This window comes from Anomaloglossus baeobatrachus, chromosome 5 (assembly GCF_048569485.1).
Source record: "Anomaloglossus baeobatrachus isolate aAnoBae1 chromosome 5, aAnoBae1.hap1, whole genome shotgun sequence".
NCBI lineage: Eukaryota > Metazoa > Chordata > Amphibia > Anura > Aromobatidae > Anomaloglossus > Anomaloglossus baeobatrachus.
In genome coordinates, this window is record NC_134357.1 from 517162791 (window position 1) to 517183252 (window position 20462).

The following is a 20462-nucleotide window of genomic DNA, read 5'->3' on the forward strand; positions in this document are numbered from 1 at the left end:
TTATCCTGGCTCCCCTACCAGTTAAAGGGAACATGTCAGCAGAAATTTCACAATAAAAATAAAAGATTCCCCTCTCCAGCTCCTGGGCTGCTTCTAGAAAGGTTCCTGTTGTTATTGTGCCCCCTTTGAGACCTACAAAAATACTTTATGAAGTCTTACCTTTTTGTATGCAAATGTGTTTTTATGGTCACGGGGGCGGGCTGTCTGGCGTCCGTTATTCCCCCTCCTGCCGCTTTACGCAGTCCCCCATTGCTCATTTACATACACAAGGACGCGTTCCTCATGTAACTGTCCTCCCGAAGTTTTGCGCATGTGAACGCTTTTTCAGGTGATTGCGCAGGCGCGAGATTATGGGCGGCGCTGTGATTGTCATCAGCAGCGTTAACCAAGTACCCGCCCATAATCTCGTGCCCGCACTTTTCCCTCTGACTCCACCGTTATGCGCAAGTGCTGGCCATATGAACCATGTTACCTATTACTGCTTGCACGAGATTATGGGCGGGTACTTGGATGACTTTGCTGATGACAATCACAGCGCCGCCCATAATCTCGCGCCCACGGTAATAGGTAACATGGTTCATATGGACAGTGCTTGCGCATAACAGTGGAGGCAGAGTGAGAAGCGTGGGCACGAGATTATGGGTGGGTACTTGGATGACGCTGCTGATGACAATCACAGCGCCGCCCATAATCTCGCGCCTGCGCAATCACCTCAAAAGCGTTCACACTTTGCACAGTGCTCACTCCCGCGAGAGTGGCACTGGGCATGCACAAAACTTCAGGAGGACAGTTACATGAGGAAGGCGTCCTCATGTATGGAAATGAGCAATGGGGGACGGCGTACAGCGGCAGGAGGGGGAATAACGGACGCCAGGCAGCCCGCCCCCGTGACCATAAAAACAGATTTGCATACAAAAAGGTAAGACTTCATAAAGTATTATTTTAGGTCTCAAAGGGGGCACAATAGCAACAGGAACCTTTCCAGAATTCAGCCCAGGAGCTGCAGAGGGGAATCTTTTATTTTTTTTGCTAAATTTCTGGTGACAGGTTCCCTTTAAAGGGAACCTATCAGGTGCAATCTGCACTCAGAGCCAGGAGCAGTTCTGGGTGTATATTGCTAATCCCTCCCTAACTGTCCCTGTATACACTAGCATAGATAAAGGCATCTATAGAAAAAGTATTTTTAAAGAGCTTATATCTTATGCTAATTAGCGCGGGGACTAGTACCAAGGGCGTTACTTCACTTGGCTAGTCGGCTCACATAGCGTGTTAGTACTCACACAGGGGCGTAATAACATGCTAACATGCTATGCGAGCCGACTAGCCAAGTGAAGTAACGCCCTTGTGACTAGTCCCCGCGCTCATTAGCATAAGATATAAGATCTTTAAAAATATTTGTTCTTGATCTCTTTATCTATGCTCGTGTATACAGGGACGGTTAGGCAGGGATTAGCAATATGTACCCAGAACTGCGTGGCTCTGAGTGCATATTGCACCTGACAGGTTCACTTTAAAGGGAACCTGTCACCAGATTTGGGGCCTATAAGCTGCGGCCACCACCAGTGGATTCTTATATACACATTCTAACATGCTGCATACCTCCCAACCGTCCCGGATACAGCGGGACTTTCACGCTTTACGTTGTTTGTCCCGTTGCCACGGGCGGGACGGCCGGCTCCCGGGCTCCGCCCACCCACTCTCTCTCCGCCTCCCTGCTTTTCCCTCCTACCATCCTAGTAGACGTGGCATAGAGAGGAGCGCTGCCTGTGCTGCTGCTGGTACAGTAAACGAATCTCCCCAGCGCTGATTTCCCTCCCTCCCCCCTCACCCCCGGCCAGAGCCTGTCTGTGCGGTCGGCCGGCCGCCTGTCTGTGCGGTCGGCCCGCCACCTGTCTGTGCGGGCGCCCCCCTGCCGCCTGTCTGTGCGGGCGCCCCCCTGCCGCCTGTCTGTGCGGGCGCCCCCCGCCGCCTGTCTGTGCGGGCGCCCCCCGCCGCCTGTCTGTGCGGGCGCCCCCCGCCGCCTGTCTGCGGGCACCCCCCGCCGCCTGTCTGTGCGGGCGCCCCCCTGCCGCCTGTCTGTGCGGGCGGCCGGCCGCCTGTCTGTGAAGGCGACCGGCTGCCTCTCTGTTCGGGCCGCCTCTTTGTGCGGTCGGCCCGCGCCTCTCTGTGCAGCGGCCCGCCACCTGTCTGTGCGGGCGCCCCCCGCTGCCTGTCTGTGCGGGCGGCCCGCCGCCTCATTGTGCGGGCGGCCGGCCGCCTCTCTGTGCGGGCGGCTGGCCGCCTCTCTGTGCGGGCGGCCCGCCGCCTGTCTGTGAAGGCGGGCGGCCGGCCGCCTGTCTGTGAAGGCGACCGGCCGCCTCACTGTGCGGGCGACCGGCCGCCTCACTGTTGCTGCCTGCGTGTCCGTGCTGGAGGCCCGCCGGCTGCCTGCGTGTCCGTGCTGGAGGCCCGCCGGCTGCCTGCGTGTCCGTGCTGGAGGCCCGCCGGCTGCCTGCGTGTCCGTGCTGGAGGCCCACCGGCTGCCTGCGTGTCCGTGCTGGAGGCCCGCCGGCTGCCTGCGTGTCCGTGCTGGAGGCCCGCCGGCTGCCTGCGTGTCCATGCTGAATGGGTGTGGATGGGGAGTGGATATGGGCGTGACTGTGAAATGGGTGTGGCTAGGGGGCGTGGCCTAAAAATTTGCCCGCCGCAAACTTTATCCCTCTTTTCCTTCTTTAAAAGTTGGGAGGTATGCATAGAGGCCTACATGAAAACAGTATTGAGGTGGTACTATCCTACTCAAAAGCTTAGAGTGCTCTTTTCAAATGTTTCGGACCGCTGCTGGAGGGGTTGTGAAGGCAGGGGCTCTCTCCTACACACCCTATCAGATTGTCCAAAGATTGACCCCTTGTGGGCCTCAGCATTTCGTCTGTTGTCTTCATTGCTGGGAGTGGAGATACACCCCTCTCTCGTTAGCCTTATTGTTGCTGAATACTCAATCGAACCTCCCGAAAAGTCAAACATTTATAGCACGCTTTGTCACAGCGACAAAACTGGCAATACCTAGATATTGGAAAAGCTCAAAGATACCATCACTTGACGAAATAAAGGCAGATATAAACATTACATGCTCATACGAAAAAATGTTCGCATATAAAAACAATACAATCTAGACATATCTAAAAACGTGGAGGCCCTCGCTTAAAAACCCGTCACACATGATAGCGGGGAAGGTGCTAATGGTAGGTCTAAGGCCTCACTTCAGATATGTTCCTATTGGAACGAACTGAAACATATAGGTTGACGTCGCTCACAGGGATTTACCACCCCCCCCCCTCTCTTCCTCCCCTCTCCATCTTCCTGTCTCTTCTTTCCCCTCCCCCTGTTTGGTTATTCTGTATTAATGTATAATCTCCTGCAAGATTAAGCTGATTATTGCCTTATGTTAGATTCGAGATGGTTAATAGGATTGCTTATATCTGTTTTAAGGCTATAAGACTTGGAGATTAAGTGCTTTTCATGTTTTGTCCCTATTACGTATACTCCTTTCACATTTTCTAGTACAATATGTGGCAGAATGGATGGTAACGTTCAAAAGCGTCCCGCAAAAAACAAGCTCCATACGACTATATGGAAGGAAAAAAAAAAAGTTATGGCTCTTGGAAGAAGGGAAGGAAAAAACGGAAAATCACTGGGTGGGGAAGGGATTAATATCTCCCGAAAGTGACAACATGGAGCGGCCGACAGCCATAATGGAGACTGTACAGTAAGGCTACTTTCACACATCCGGTTTGAGCCGTGCGGCTCAATCCGGCTGTGAAACCTATGCAACGGATGCGGTGAAAACACCGCATCCTTTGCATAAGTTTTTACATGCGGCCGGTCCGTTTTTTTCCGGTTGCGGCACGCTACTGAGCATGCGCAGTGGAAAAAAACGCATGCGGCGGCCGGATGCGCTTTTTTCCGCATCGCGCCGCATCCGGCATCCATAGGCATGCATTGAAAATGCGCCGCAGCGGCCGGATGCGTCGCGATGCGGTTTTTTTTGCCGGAGCAAAAAACGTTGCAGGGAACGTTCAATCCGGCCGCCGCATTTATTAATTTTGCCGCATCTGGAAAAAAACGGATGCACCGCAAAGCCATCAGGTACAATCCGGTTACAATGCAAGTCTATGGGGATAAACCGGATGCGATACCGGATCCGGTTTACCCGTTTTTTTCCGGATTGTACCTGATGGGAAAAAACTGATGTGTGAAAGTAGCCTATCAGAGCAGCGTCAGGAGGGAAGTGACCCAATCTAATCCCATACAAACAGATCTCCTGATAGAGCCGCACAGATGGGAACACGTTCTGTCTCCTGGAATGTGAGCGCAGCTCTGAGTTGGTTAATGCGCCCAGTAATGGGGAATCTCCACATACCTCCACCTGCAGAGCCGCACACTGGATATATAGTAGATGCTAGAATGTATGGGCTCCTTCCAGGTATGATGTCATTTCTGTCACGTGATAGGGGGCGTGTTTGAAATGCTAGATGGCTGTTCTGTGCTTACAGGACCTGTGATGATGTCACATGGAGGGGAGGAGTCAGGGGGTCACATGATCAGCTCCTCAGTGTGTGCAGGGGCTGCTGTGCTGGTTGTCTCGGTGCTGCATGAGGTGAAGTTTATCTGGGGGGTCAGGACTAGAGATGAGCGAACTCCCAGCGGTTCAGTTTGCCAAACAGAACAAGGGATGCGTTCGTGAACCTTTATCGAACTAAACTTCAAACTTATCAAACCTTTATGAACCCCACTGGATTCAATAGAAGGCGAAACGTAAGGCACAGAAACCACATGTAGGTGGTCGAAAAGCTTCCAAAACAGCAAAAAATGTTTTACAGTCCAGCACCATTGTTTTGGCATAGCCATTAGCTTCATAGACTATTGACAGAAGGAATAAACAGGTGGATGAGAGACAGGTGTAGGGCTGGTACTCCCATACCCCTGCTAGTACAGACAAGACACAACTTGGAGACCTACAGTATGTACTAGTCTCAACATTAAAAATCCTTCCAGGACACAGTGGTACAATTAGATCAATTGCCCCCCCCCCTTTCATAGGCCTGTGAGTCGGCATTTTAATTTGAAAAAGTGAGCACACGGCGACTGTGCCTTCTGCAGCAGAGCATCCAGGACATAAATACTGCCACAGAAATTGCTGTACAACCAGGTTTATTCATGTGGTGCATATGTGATGTCACCCAGTCGTAGTGGCACAAATAGGTTTGCACCCTGATGACCTTCCCTAGCTCCAGGTTCTGTGGAGCCAGCCATTTATCAAAGTCGGTCAACAAAGTACCGAGAGAGGTCCATGTGTAGCACCCAGGGGGCAGGGGTTATCAGGCATGGGGGATCTCGTACCTGAATTACTCGTCACCGGGTCGCTGTGATGATCTGGATTGTCGCGGTGGCCTGCACGGCTTTGTTTCCCGAGGTGTACACCAATAAGGAGGGAAGATGGTGGGGTAGTAGTAGGATGAATATCGTGACGCCACCTGTGGTATGCAGCCAGGGATTTAGCCGCCGCTGCTATCGCTGTCCTCCGGGGGCGGATGGTAGTACAGCCAGAGATGTTATCGCTCCACACAGGTGGAGTGGGCCCCGGGGAGGATGATGAGGGTGGTAGTGATGGTGCCAAGGAGTGGGCGACTGTGCCGGTAATAAAGAGCCGAGTCTGCTGCTGTGGTTCCAAGTGTCTTTACTCACTGTTCGTGCCGCTCGCCAAGGTAATACCAGTCACTTGCTGTAATGGGCTCCGTCGACCCTGGATAAGTTAGGAGAAACCACGGGTGTTTGAAAGCAGAAGAAAGTCCTTTTCTAAAGTTGTCCTTCCCGCTGTGAGGCACCTAGGCTGAGTGCTCCACTCCAAGTCCCAGGTCCTATGAAGAGAAGAAAGAGGTAGTGTGGTGTCCCAGAACTGATGTCCCGGGTAGACTGACTAGTGATTGTGTGAGTTTGCTCCTTTTCTACCCCAAGTGGAACCCGCCCCCCAGGTGGTTGTCCTAGTGACCGGGGCAGTCCCAAGCTCTGTGTTGGCCATCCCAGCCTACCCTAGCCCAGCTCCCCAGAGAGAAGGCTCCTGTGCTGTCTGTAAAGTGTGAATGTGGAAAATCAGTGATTAACCCCCTCCTTACCCGAGGCAAATACTGCAGCTTGAATGAGCTGCAATACTCTGTGGCGACTGAAGCCTCAGGTGCACCACACATGCAACACACAGGTGTACCGCCCCCGTGTCAGCGGCCGAGCCGCTCGGATCCGGAGCCGCGGTGGCTTGAGAGGTCTCCGGACACGGGGGTTCATGCGGACACTCGAGTTTGAAAAAGGGTGTATGTTCAGGGGAGTTAGAAGTTCGTGACGCCACTCACGGTGCGTGGTAAGGTGGGATACCACCGCTCCTGTTGGGGAAAGGGGGAGCCCGGTGGTGATGGTGCAGCAGCAAGGTGTTTAACCCCTCTGTGGGTAGGGGGTTTGTGCCCCGGGGCCCGGTGTTGGTAGTGCAGGTGTGGGGTGCCGTTGTGAAAAGGAAGGGTTTCTGCGTACTCACTCAGTCCAAGAATACTGACACCGACAGCTTGTAAACCAGAATTCTGAGCACCGCTGCAGCCTGGAGGGAGCACGCTTGGGTCCGTGCCCTTGGGGTTGCTTGTTAGCCTGTGGCCTTTTCCTTGGCACTTTGTTCACTGTTTGGACACTGTAGTGTGGAACTAGTCGGGTCTCGCTCACCCGTATGGCTAACGGAGTGAGCTTGCTCTCAGGGTTCACGCTCAGGATTTGGTGGACTGTGTCAGGGAAAGTCCTATCCCATCGGTGAGCTAGTACCCAGATTTTGGAGTGGGTGAGGGATGAATCTTGAAGGCTTCACCCACGTCGGGTAAATTACCAGGACGCTTGAAGCTACTTCCCGGCCTAGGGTCCGCGTACCCCGTCATGCCCTGACCCCTGCCCGGAGATGGCTGCCGGCTGCCCTCCTCGGCAGTCCATGCCTCTTGACACGATCCCCTGCGACCGGGGTTCCAGCTCCTACCAGGCACAGACCAAGGTCTGCCACCTAATACTCAAGGAGCCCTGCTCCTCACCGGTGACCTCTCCCTCTCAGAGAGTCACCACTCTACCTCCTACTCATTCCACTCCTTTCCCAGTTCTCCTTTCACTTTCTCACCTTCCCCTAACAACCCCCCCAAGTGGGTGGTCCTATTCCCTTCAGGCCCCCCAATGGTGTGTCTGGTGAGTATGGTGTAAAGTGTTTCTAGGGTTTTGACTGGCTAAGCTCTTAGTAACACCAAAGGACCAGGACCCGTAACCAAGGAGGATTGGATACTGTGCAGAAGGGCAGGTTGCACAATACCCTATGATGACCTGATAGGCAAGGGCGTCACACAGGCCTCTGGTCCGGCATTAAAAATGGAAAAAGGAAGACCTGCTACATTGACCAGTCCAGACCTTTTGGTCACAGAATCCTGGCACTACCCACAATGCATAAGTTTCACCCCCATTTTGTAGTCTGGACATTAAAAATACTTTCAGGGACACAACAGTACAATAGCATAAATTGCCCCCCTCTCCATGCTACAGTGACTGGTCTAGACCTCTTGGTCACAGAATCCTGGCATTACGCACAAGACATAAGTTTCAACCCCAATTTAGAGTGTGGACATTAAAAATCCGTCAAGGGACACAGTGGTATAATAGCATCAACTGCTCTCCTCCTCATAGGGCATTAAAAGAGCAGGGAGGTTCGGTCCATGCAACATACAGGCCTGTGCGCTGGCATTTTAATTTGAAAAGTGAGCACACACCGACCATGCCTTCTGCAGCAGCACATCTAGGACATAATACTGCCATAGAAATTGCTGTACAACCAGGTTTATCCATTGCAGTGCATTCACTAGGTCTGTACCCTAATCGCGCATGGCCTTCCCTAGCTCCAGGTTCTCTGGAACCAGCCATTTATCAAACTCGGTCACCAATGTACCGAGAGAGGAGCACCTGGATATTCCAGATAACATTTTCACTTCTATAGTGGATGTGGAAAGGGAGGAGACGTAGATAGAAGAACAGGGGCTGCCACCTATGGGGCAGCAGATCACTGTGGTGGGAAAAGTGTGTATGCCACAGCTGATGTATAGTCTGTGTTTTCTGTTAAATAACCTGCAGGGTATTGCTGAACAACACAACAATAATTTTAGGCTCCGTCTCCACACCCCAAACCAGCAGTAACCCTTATTTAGCCATCAAATAACATGGCACCTACTTTTCAGGCTCCTGATTTTTTTGGTAGCGATGCTGCTTGCATGATTGATTCATCGACCATCTGGTTGTAACCATAATACGTTCTAAAAGATTTGGTTTGTACCACACTTCTTAAGATTTTAGAGTACATTTGTATAAACCATTATAGTGGTACCTCGCATAACGAGTAACCCTCTTAACAAGCAAAGCTTGCTGTAAATTTGTAACCCACTTTATGAGAAATCTTTGCTGTACGAGCGAAATTCTCACCGCTCACACTTCCGGTTCCGTCCATCCACCACACTCTGACCCGCACTTGCAGTCCACACTGATAAGGCCTTAATTTAGGTTGATACAATCTAATCATGCATCCCTCTTAAACTGTCTGCAGTCCAAATTATGAGTCACTCGTGGTAGCATGCATAACCACACTCTTTCACACACACCAGAGAGACGTACTCGGATATGAATAGAAAGTAAGACTGACTTTAATACGGAAGTTGTACGGATATATATAATCTTATTGGCTAGGTGCCAAGAATACGTAACACGTCTCCTATTGGATAAAGTAGAACAGCTTATTCTGTGATATACAATTTACTGTAATGTGCTTGGTTCCTCATTTATATTAAGCAATGTCAGCATGATTCACTGGTCACAAGAATAGCCCAGACTGTCTGTCTGAGTCTTATGCCAAGAGATATGTGGGGTACAGTTCAAACACCATCTTAAATCCTGTTCTTTATGGATATCTCCATGTAACTCTTATATACTTATAATAATTCATAATCTTGTCCATAACAGTCCCCCCTTTGGAGATAGCCAAAAAGTCTTTCCTTACTTTTCCCGAGTCTATTGATCTGTCCTAATGCCGATGGTTACCTCACTCACATACAAGATACCCCATCCCTTGTGGATGAATCTCCCCACCCAACAGACTATGCATAGGAAGCCAGATCCTGATCGTATTCTCTAGACTGTCCTCATGGCTATGTTCCGCTGGCACACGTTATTCAGGAAGGGGGAACGTGGCAGTAGTCCTCTAATGGGCTAATATTTATCAGGGTTGGTTTCACTCAGAGTCTCATGCTCCTCAGTCCTTAGGCAGTAATGGTGGGACATCATCAAAGGTGGGATGCACAGTCGTCTTCTGGTCCACAGGCCTAGATATCATCGTCCTGGCACAGAGTATCGGGTAGAAGAGGGAAGACAGCCATCTCCTGGTCTCAGGCAGGTCCGACATCTCTTTGTAGTGAAATGCATGGATCTTCGTCCGAAAGAAAAAGAGTGAGAGAAGAGAGAGGAAGAGAGAGAAAGATTGAGAAGAGAGGAAGAGAGAGAAAGATTGAGAAAAGAGAGAGGAAAAGAGAAGAGAGAAAAAGAAAAGAGAGAAAAATCTAGATCTGGTTGGATCTGGAGGAGAAAACTCAAAAACGTATATTAGGCAAATGTTTAAACAAACAACAAGCTTAGTTGAAGTATCTGGCGCTACTTCTAAACAGGATTTCATAGGGTCTCAACCTAGTGGTCCCGGCTGGGGTGTGTCTGACACTGAACAATACAAGGGGAAGACTCTCATGTCCTTGCCTTCTACACTGCCCCATCCTCCCAACCTTCCCTCTATTCTGTGGCTGGTATGGGGTGTGTAGAGTCAGTTCTGTGTCTAAGGCCTGCCATATCTCTTTGGCTGGCAGTGAAAGCAGGTCACTAGCCACTTTCTATGGTCTCCGGGAGCCCACAGCTGTACCCTATCTCAGTCCTCTTCTTCTTCTGAGACTTGCTCTTCTAGGGTCAGGACAATGTTTTCTCAAGACTTTCCATCTTTCCTTTCTTCTTCACATCGGGGTCATTCAAAAAGCTCAGATTGACTGACTGTTTCTTTGGTAAGTGGTCTTGGGGCTTTTTTGGATGTTCTGTCAGTGAGGGCACTTCTTACTGCTTCCCTTGGCTCCTCCAATGTAGGCCTCAACCCTGCTCACCGCGACTCTGTCTGGCAATAGCAAAGCTTCCATACGTTCTTCTATGGCCTCATGGCGATGTACAGTTCCATCGGCAGTGATCAAGTCTCTTGTCTTCCATACAGAGTAGATGCTGGCTGCCATCTTGCAGGCTTCAGCGAGAGTACATACATCTGCTTCTTCACAGACAGGCATGCGGGTAGCGACTGCTCTATCAGCACAGCGTCTTCTGCTACCAGCACCATACCCATGTGGAACCGTCTTCTTGATGCACATCTTGATCCATCCGCAAAGGGGTTAAGTCAGGGTCCAAAGGTGTATCCGTCACTGTATCGAATCCAGAGTTTCAGCTATGCCAGAGTCGATTACCTCTTCCACCAAGGTGTCAGAGGTGGGACACTCCCCCCTTGGAAGAGGGAGAAGTTCAGCAGGATTAAGGACCGCACACCGGGAGATGGTGACTTTGTCAGGGAGCAGTGATGTCATACGGGCACTGATCTTCAACTGGTGCTTTAGGTAGGTGTTCAATCTGGCTGAGTAGTGTTCAAAGGGCTGCTGTCTTCCTCCATGGCAAACATGTAGAATGACTTCTGGGCTGGAGATGACGTGATGATACTCTTCAGGTGACTGTGACTGTAACTCAGGTGACTGTGACTGCTGCACATCTGTATGTGGGGTGATCTTGTAAGCTGCTAGATTCATCTCCATACGTCTTGCCATTTGAAGGAGGGTGTCCTGGTCTTTACGAGCTGTAGTTTACATGTGGGCTCTCGGAGACCTGATACAAAGGACTATACCCAGGTTTGTAAGAAAGAGCAATGGGTGTAACTTGGGGTCAGGAGAACACTGAAATTCTAAAAAACTAAGATCCCCTAAAACCCCGGAGAAAGAAAAGAGCACATGAGTGTTTGGAAACTACCAAGCAGCACCCCCTGACTACATATACACAACTAGGAAAAAGCAGTGGAGCATATCTACTCTACCTCTCCTGTGCTGACCCTGTAACTGGGGGCCCTGCACTCTCCCTCATCCCGACGGTAGACCTGATGGTGGTCAGGGTCGGGCCTCCAGCGTATCCCTCTCTCCTGTCAGACCCTGCAAACTAAGACACAAAAGATTACTGGGTGCTGCCAACGAAAACCCTAATATATGTCAACTCCTGATGATCAATGTCCCCTTGGGACCACATGAACCTCCACCCTCTCTATCAGGGAACTCTTGTGCAAGCTACCGGCAGGATAACATACAAGTGAGAATATCTCAAACCAGGCTAAGCAGAAAAATATTCACTGTCCACCAGGACTAATAGTGAGCAGTCTATATGGTCTACTAACCTGTATACTAGATACAGCAAAAACAAACATGCAAAAGTGAAGGGAAAAGGTTTCCACAGGACTATCAGCAATAACCTCTGCTAAGGTTCATTAGTGGGAACACTGTGGGAAAAAGTTCATTAGTGGGAAAAACTGCATATATGACCAAAAATGGAGTGTGTGTGTTCCAGGTCCCTGTCTCCCCCCTCTGCAGTCCCTGCTATGTCAGCAATAAACAGAGCAGTGGCTGTGGCTGCTGAAACAAAAATGGGGAACTGGGTGTCGGCTGGACTAAAATGGCGTCAAAAGATGAACTATGTAGTGTCTGAGTTAAAACGTCCACTAAAGATAATTACCGATAAGAAACAGCCGCTAAAAGAGGAAGTAGGTGTTGGCCAAAAATGGCGTCTGAAGAGTCCTGGGAGGGAGTGACATGTATTGTGACATCTACATTCAGGAGGTATTCAATCTGTCACCGGGAATATGGATTATATAGGGACCCCTGGGCTGACCCTGTAACTAGGGACCCTGTACTCGCCCTCATCTCGACGGTAGACCTGATGGTGGTCAGGGCCGAGCCTCCAGCGTATCCCTATCTCCTGTCAGACCCTGATAACTATCCCCATACCATACCCCACCCAGGGCTGAGTGACAGAAAGAAATCTACATTCGTAACAGGAAATAATGGGGTGGGCTTACGTGGACACAGTGCTCCACAGACAGCACACAAGTCCACCCTATATATCAGCTTATGTTTCTTATTTTCACAGACAGGTAAGATACACATAGTGCACTTGCTAGATTCAGAATTACTCATCAATTCTCATCTAATCTATCTAATCTCCCCCCTTTGGGAGAATTCTCCATTTCAACATACGTGTGTCATTTACAATTAAACTTCACAGAATTTCATTCACAGGACTGAAATAGAAACTAACACTTCCCTGTTTTTTTTTTTTTTCCTTTCAACTCTCCTACGGTGTTTCACACCAAAAACTGCGTACATTATACATAAAACATCTTCCAGTGTCACTTGGGTGATAAGGTACACGCACCCTCACTGTAAACCTTGGGACTTAAGATGGCTGGAAAAGGGAACTAGGTGCGGCCCAACCTGAAATGACGTCTGGGCAGGCTAGGGAGGGCGTTTGGTGGGCAGGGGGACAAACTACACAAGTCCAACCCTCTGGGGACGACTTATAAGGAGGGGGGCGTTGTTTCCTAATGGGCTTGGCCACTTCCTGAGGTGCCATTTTCTGATCTGGTGCAATATGCAATATAGAAATATCTTTTAACATCTTTTGACATTCTATACCATGCCTCAACATCCATAAGGAGATCTTTATCTTTCAAGATCCCTCGCTTATTTAACAAAACATCTTTCCATTCCTGCTCCTCTAATCTCCCTTTCTTGGCAGTGATTCCTGCCACCTTCAAGAGCGACTTCATATTTTTAACGTACTTTTTACCTCTTTTTGCTCGCTTACTAATTCTTCTGCCGTTAACTTGACAGGTGTGGACTGATTAGACCCCATGCTTCAAGGGTACAGACCTAAAACTAACACGTCAACCTGGATGTCTGATCTGCCGCAATCCACTTCCTCTTCTGGACCAGCGACTAGACACATCCACAGAATACACAGAATTTCTACCTCAGTCCACATCCACAACACAAACGGGCTGTCCTACCAGGAAGTAGTGTCACGCGGGTGATAAAAACTAAATTCACCCTCACTATCTCTTACTTCATGTACTAGTAACCTCTGTTCACACTATATACACCTTATTTGAACAAATCCGTCCAGAACATCAATACTCAATGATTAAGCCTAAAATCAAGGGTTTTCCCCAGTATATTCAATTCCTCGGTAAGAATACACTGACATCCACTAAAACAAGACCAATGAGTACAACTTAAACTCACTGCTTAGCAGGAACACCGTACCAGGTAACAGCCAGGGTCAGTCCCCCACTTTTGTAACTTTATACAAGACTGCACCTGTACATAGAAAACCCTTCCAAATCTTCTATCCCCGAAGATCAGGTCCGTCCAAGGCCTTATCAAACATCAACTATCGACCGGACTTGTCACACACCAGTGTATCCACTATATACATAACAGTATACATAAACAGCATACTTTTCCAAGTACAGCTTCAGAGGTTTTTTTTTCTTCACTCAAAGACAACTCTCACTACATTACGTGACACTTCCTCTTTTTGGCAGCCATCAAGTACTCCACCTGCTGCAAATAGACAGACATCTCAACAGGTAGACACAGGTCAACACAATGACATAACAATAAGGACACTATATACACCATCCAGGTGGCTGATCTCACCTGCAGATATAACCATATATATCCATATATGCAGCGTATATAACAACTTCCTCATTTTCCCTTGCAGTTAAGTCAGAGAAAAATAAAACATAGAACTTCTGCTTTTCTCCTAGAGCAGACAAAAAAACCTCAAACCACATTACATTTCATGTGATTTACAATTACATTACATAAATTACAGACAGCTTAAGGTGAACCTGACCACCTTGGTGTGAGATCTCTTAGGACGGCTTATCTCATGCGAGATGGCGGTCATTAGGTGTCTAGACTGGGACAGCCCAACCCCCCCTTCGAAATGCAAGTACACGCATGAGGTTGCAAGGTGAGATTATACAAATGTTCTCACCTGCAGCTGGATTTGCGCAATTCTCCACCTCTCGCGTAGTTGCCTTTCGACTGAAGGTGTCAGCACGGCCGTCCGCCATCCAGAGCTCCGTCCTAAGGTTCGTTGGGCGCCAAATGATAAGGCCTTAATTTAGGTTGATGCAATCTAATCATGCATCCCTCTTAAACTGTCTGCAGTCCAAATTATGAGTCACTCGTGGTAGCATGCATAACCACACTCTTTCACACACACCAGAGAGACGTACTCGGATATGAATAGAAAGTAAGACTGACTTTAATACGGAAGTTGTACGGATATATATAATCTTATTGGCTAGGTGCCAAGAATACGTAACACGTCTCCTATTGGATAAAGTAGAACAGCTTATTCTTGGCACCTAGCCAATAAGATTATATATATCCGTACAACTTTGATTACATGATGACTTTATTCACTGGTCACAAGAATAGCCCAGACTGTCTGTCTGAGTCTTATGCCAAGAGATATGTGGGGTACAGTTCAAACACCATCTTAAATCCTGTTCTTTATGGATATCTCCATGTAACTCTTATATACTTATAATAATTCATAATCTTGTCCATAACAACACAAACACACACATGTACGCACAAACTCACATTCACGCACACACATACAGTATTATGCTCACCTTACCTTCCGTTCCACCGCCGGTCTCATGGTTCTTGTAGTTCCCGGGTACATCGCGACGTCCTCGAGGCGAACTACAAGACCCAGGAGGCCTGCGATGCAACGGAAGGTAAGGTGAGCATATAATATAACATAATATGTTTACCTTTCGTTTCATCGCCGGCCTCCTGGGTGCTGTAGTGCGCCGCTACGCTCCAGTCCACGCTGTGTATCTGCATCCATAGCGACGAGGGAGGAACTTCCTGTCATCGCTAATGAAAGGCAGAGCGTTGGCCAATCAGAGGCAAGCGGCTCTGCCTTTGACGTCAGCGCTCTGGCCGGGAACAGCCCGGCCCCGTACCAGAGAACAGCAAGTCCCAGCAGACCGGCGATGGAACGGAAGGTAAGGTGAGCATATAATATGTGCGTGCGTGCATGTGTGTTTGTGTGTGTTTGTGTGTGTTTGTGCATGTGTGGAATGATAGAATAGGGAACCAGGATGGGACATTTTAGAAGTTGTGGAACGGATCGTCAATATTGCAATGATTTCCTATGGGAAATCTTGCTCTGCTGAACGAGTACCTTGATTAACAAGCACAGTCCCAGAACGGATTGTTCTCGTTAAGCAAGGTACCACTGTATTCTTCTTCTGAAGGATATTGATATCAAAATAAAAACTTTGACAGAACATATTTAAACGTGGTTTTATATCTTTACTGTTTGGTAATCTTTGTATTGCTCCCAAACCATATGAAACTATAAATCTTAAAAAATCCTTTCAAGCTTACAGCACAGTACAGTACCATCAATTGCCCCCCTCCCCTGTACTTCCACGCTTAAAACAGCATGGAGATACAGTCCATGCAACACACAGGCTGTGGGCCAGTATTTTTTATTTATTTTTTGTTTTTTAAATGAAGACATGCATCAATCACAGGCATTGGCCTCTTTAAAAAAAAACCTGGCAGTAACCTCTACACAACATTTAGAGATACATCTTGTAGTCTCTGCCTTCAAAAACAGCAGTACAGTAGCATCAATTTCCCCCTCCTCACAGGGCCTTAAAACACCATTACACAGTTACGGTCCATGCAACACACAAGCTGTGTGTTTTTTTAAACAGTGAAGACATGCATTACACTATTGTCCACTAATGAAGAACGTTGTGTAAAGATCACAGAATTTTGGTAGTCCTAATATTCTGTCTCTTCCTGGTAGCAATGAATCCAACCGCTCTAATTATCAGTCCCTTAGATAACTGTATGATTTTACTCACTCTACCGGCTTCCACAGATAGTGTTAACTCAGCCCAAACGATGACTTGTAGGAAGACAAGGAGAAACGCTGTAGTTTTCTTCTAGAATCTTGTATTAAGTACAAAGTAAAGGCAGGTGAAAAGGAATAATCTGTACAGAGTTGCAGACATGTCTCTTCAGTAATGATTCCTCTAGACTAAACTGAAGGAGAAGGGAGGAGCTTTCTATACAGAAGCCAACTAAGGGAGGAATATAGGGACAAACTTCATACAGTCTAATCTACCTAGTAACAATAAAGGAATTTCCTGATAGGAGGAAAAATATGCAATGCAAGAATTATACACAACAGGTTGTTCCCATTCATGGGACACAACACTCCCCGTCTGAAATCATATGATTTCACAAGTCCTTCTACGACGTAAGGAGTCGATCCTGTCCCTCGATGTCATGAAACCTGTAACGAGAAAAGAGACAAACACAAAAAACGCAACAGTAATGCACTGAATTCAAGTCCATGCTTGGTTGATGACGCATTGTCCTTGCGTAAAAATGTAAAGGTAGAAAAATGTAAAAAATGAATCCAAGTTCAACAAACCCATCTTCAGATTGGGGGAGCCGCAAACATGCCAACTCTTCCTCCAACCCAATAATCCAACGGTAAGGTTTTAATCCAAAGTAAAAGTTCAAGGTTCATTGGACACGGACAGTTGTGTCTCCGTACAGCAGGGGTAAGGAAAGGTACGCTCCCCGCCGTGGCAGTGTCCAACGACAAAGTTAGTTCATGTAACGTCCTCCTTTGGTAAAAGTAGCATGAGTTCGGTGACTGGACGAATCACACACATGTGCCAGCCGTGGCACGCTGAAGACTTGTAGTCGGTGAAACAGTGAACGATGTGAATAAGACGAGCTACAGCTCGTACCTCAGAGGACCAACTTGAAAAGCGCTCGAAGCGATGAGGTCTCAACTTCTGTTTTGATGTGACTGAAGTGTAGCGAGCGGAGATGATTGGTCTAATTTCCTTGTCGGATTCTGGTTCCACTAGCTCGTACATGTTGCCAGCGTAGTTATCGCAGGTCTCCTCGTATAAGATACTTGGAGGTGTCAGCCACATGTTGTCGCCGAGTTTGGACGCAGCAGTGAGTCTCTTTCCTCGGTCGGTTGGGTTTTGTTCGGTGGGAATGTGGTGCCACTGTTCAGCATGATCTCTGTTGAGGATATTTTGCGTAATCTCGACAAAGTATGTCTCCATCTCTGGTTGTCTTTCCAAAGTGTGTTTTAGAGAGGAGGACCTTGCGGTTGCTTTCTGGGAGTTGTTTGGCAACCTTGGCCTTGGAGACCGAAAGGGTAATGGGGCTACCCAACTGTTAGAGTCATTTTGAGAGAACTCTTTATCCATAATCTTTATGAATTCTTTGTCTTCTCTCATCGGAGCCAATTTGTTGTCTTCGTTTGTAGACTCGAACGCTGTTGACCCGAAGTCGTCATCCCAGAGATGATATGCGTCCGCGCAGTCGGGAGGTTGCTGTCGCCACCTGGTGTCACTCAGCCTCTCTTTCACCCCGTAGTGATGCGGACATGGTTGAAAGTGAGTGCCGCGACCGTTTGGGAGGATGTGCGTCTTGTAGGAGGAGATTGCGTCGGGACTCTTCATTTTGCCTACGCAGACGTTTCCTATGATCACCCAGCCTAAGGGCGGCTTTGCACGTTGCGACATTGCAAGTGCGATGTCGATGGGGTCAAATCGAAAGTGACGCACATCCGGCGTCGCAGTCGATATCGCAACGTGTAAAACCTTTTTGATACGATAAATGCGCGCAAAAGCGTCGTTATCGTATCATCGCTGCAGCCTCTGACATTTCCATAATGCTGGTGCAGCGACAGGTGCGATGTTGTTCCTCGCTCCTGCGGCAGCACACATCGCTGTGTGTAAAGCCGCAGGAGCGAGGAACTTCACCTTACCTGCCGCCGGCTGCAATGAGAAGGACGGAGGTGGGCGGGATGTTTACATCCTGCTCATCTCCGCCCCTCCACTTCAATTGGCCGCCTGCCGTGTGACGTCGCTGTGACGCCGCACGACCCGCCCCCTTAGGAAGGAGGCGGGTCACCGGCCAGAGGGACGTCGCACGGCAGGTATGTGCGTGTGAAACTGCCGTAGCGATAATAATCGCTACGGCAGCTTTCACTAGATATTGCATGTGCGACGGGGGCAGGACTATCGCTGCAGCATCGGTAACACATTGTTACCGATGTCGCAGCGTGCAAAGCCCGCCTAAGTCGTAGCGCTGAGCGAATGGCGTATCGTGTGGCCCGTTGATGTGTTGGCGTACTTTGTGTAGCCGGAGGATGTCCCTTCCAATCAGAATCAGGATTTTTGCACTATGATCAAGAGGTGGGATCTTGCTGGCGATAGTTCTCAGGTGAGGGTGGTGAAGAGCTGCCTCTGGTGTTGGAATCTCTTCCCGGTTAGCCGGTATCTGGTTGCACTCGACGAGTGTCGGTAGAGGTATCTCTACGGTATTTTCAAGGGATGTTACCACGAGACCACTGGCTCTTCTTCCGCAAGCTTCTGAGATGCCGCTGCAAGTGCCTAGTGTGTAAGGGTAGGCATTTCCTTTTAAGCCGAACAAGTCGAAGAGTTCAGACCTGGCAAGTGACCTGTTACTCTGGTCGTCCAGGATGCTGTACACCTTCACGGCCCTTTCTGGGTGACCTTTGGGATATACCCTTACTAGGTATATTTTCGCACAAGACTTGTCCCAGAGATCATCTCCGCAGACTGCGGTGCACGAGGAGGATACTGTGAGGTGGTTTGCAGCTTGGCCGGTACTCTCCCCGCCATGACTTGTGGTAGGAGAAGGTGTAGGTGCAGGATCAGGCTGAGATGGGTGCAGCGCTTGTACGTGATCTGTGCTGTCACACTCCATGCACTTAATTGTAACCTTACAGTCCTTGGCAAGGTGTTCTGTAGAGGCACAACACCTGAAACATACCCCAAACCTTTTCAAGAGTTCCTTTCGTTCTTGAAGGGGTTTCTTCCTGAAGCCAATGCACTTCTTCAGGGGGTGTGGCAGTTTGTGAATAGGACATTGGCGGTTCGGATTTTCTGCCTTCTCGCCTTCATTGCCCTTGTCTGGTGCTGACGTTGGTGTAGGTGGTAGAACGTCGGTCTTCTTGACTGATACTGGGTCCCTACGTCTTCTGTCATTTTGATGAGGGCTCTCATAACTGGGAGCTGGTGAAGTGGAGTCGGTGGGTTCTTCACAGGTGAAGCTGGGGTCTGCCTTACGTTCCGCGATGCCATTGATGAACTCGCAGAAGTAGGAGAATGGAGGGAAGGACACTTGGTGCTCCTTTTTATAGTTTGTTCCTACCATGGTCCACCTTTCCTGCACGTTGTAAGGTAACTTGGCGACTATGGGTTTCACCCCACAAGCGGTGTCCAGGTAGCTGAGGCCAGGTAGGTGTGTGTCTGTTTTGGCCAGCTGGAGCTCGGACAGCAGGTCACTGAGTTCCTGGTACTTTGAAGCATCCTTGCCAGATATTTTGGGAAGGTCGTATAGTTGTTTCAGCAATGCATCTTCAATTGCTTCAGGACTGCCGAAGCCTTTCTCTAGTCTGTCCCATGCGGTTGCGAGACCAGTTGTTGGGTCGCTGATGTAAACGGATCTGAGTCTCTTGATTCTCTCAGTAGACCGTGGCCCTAGCCACCTGATTAGCAAGTCCAGCTCTTCAGCAGCTGTAATGCCGAGGTCAAGCGTTGCCATTTTGAAGGCACACTTCCACCCTCTGTAGTTTTCGGGCTGGTCGTCAAACTTTGTGAGACCAGTGTTGGTGAGTTCTCGGCGGATCATGTACCTCGCAAAGTCGGACATGTCTGATCTTTCCGACGTTGGGGGCACATTTGCTGACTGTGTGGTGCTGGTTGCGTGATTCGTAGCTTCTTGGTTTGGGAACATGGGAAAGTATGGAGTGGCGTAGGCGTTTAGACCAGTGATCGGTTTGGTGTGTACAATCTCTGTTGTATACGGGGCTGGAACTACATAGTTGTTGGGAGTGTAGCGCCTTGCCGGCATGTTAGGTTGCATGTAGACATGGGCATACGGAGGTTGCTGATGCGCAGGGTGTGGCTGTGCATTGGAATATGAAGCTGGTTCAGGCTTGAAAGTCTGAGGTGCATTGGACTGACCTGGAAGGCTGGAAGCTGTAGGTGGATCAGTGTCTTGAGGCTCTGGAGAAGTGTTAGCACTGACGGGAATGTCGATGGTTGTTGGCAGTTCGTCGGCTTGGCTCAGCACGTAATCTCTTGTACGCTTAAGTGAGTCTTCTGTGTCGAGATCACACAAACTGGCGCTGCCTTCTTGGCTCCCACCCAGAGC

General features: G+C 49.0%; 1 protein-coding gene across 1 annotated transcript in view; it reads right to left on the reverse strand.

Annotated features, from left to right (window-relative positions):
• The window catches only part of LOC142312058 (uncharacterized), a 32960-nt gene extending 28506 nt beyond the window's left edge, over positions 1–4454 (reverse strand). Inside the window, exon 1 of the mRNA XM_075350936.1 lies at positions 4397–4454. The gene's annotated coding sequence lies outside the window, so the exon portion shown is untranslated. The remainder of the gene's footprint in view (positions 1–4396) is intronic.
• Positions 4455–20462: the final 16008 nt, after the last annotated feature.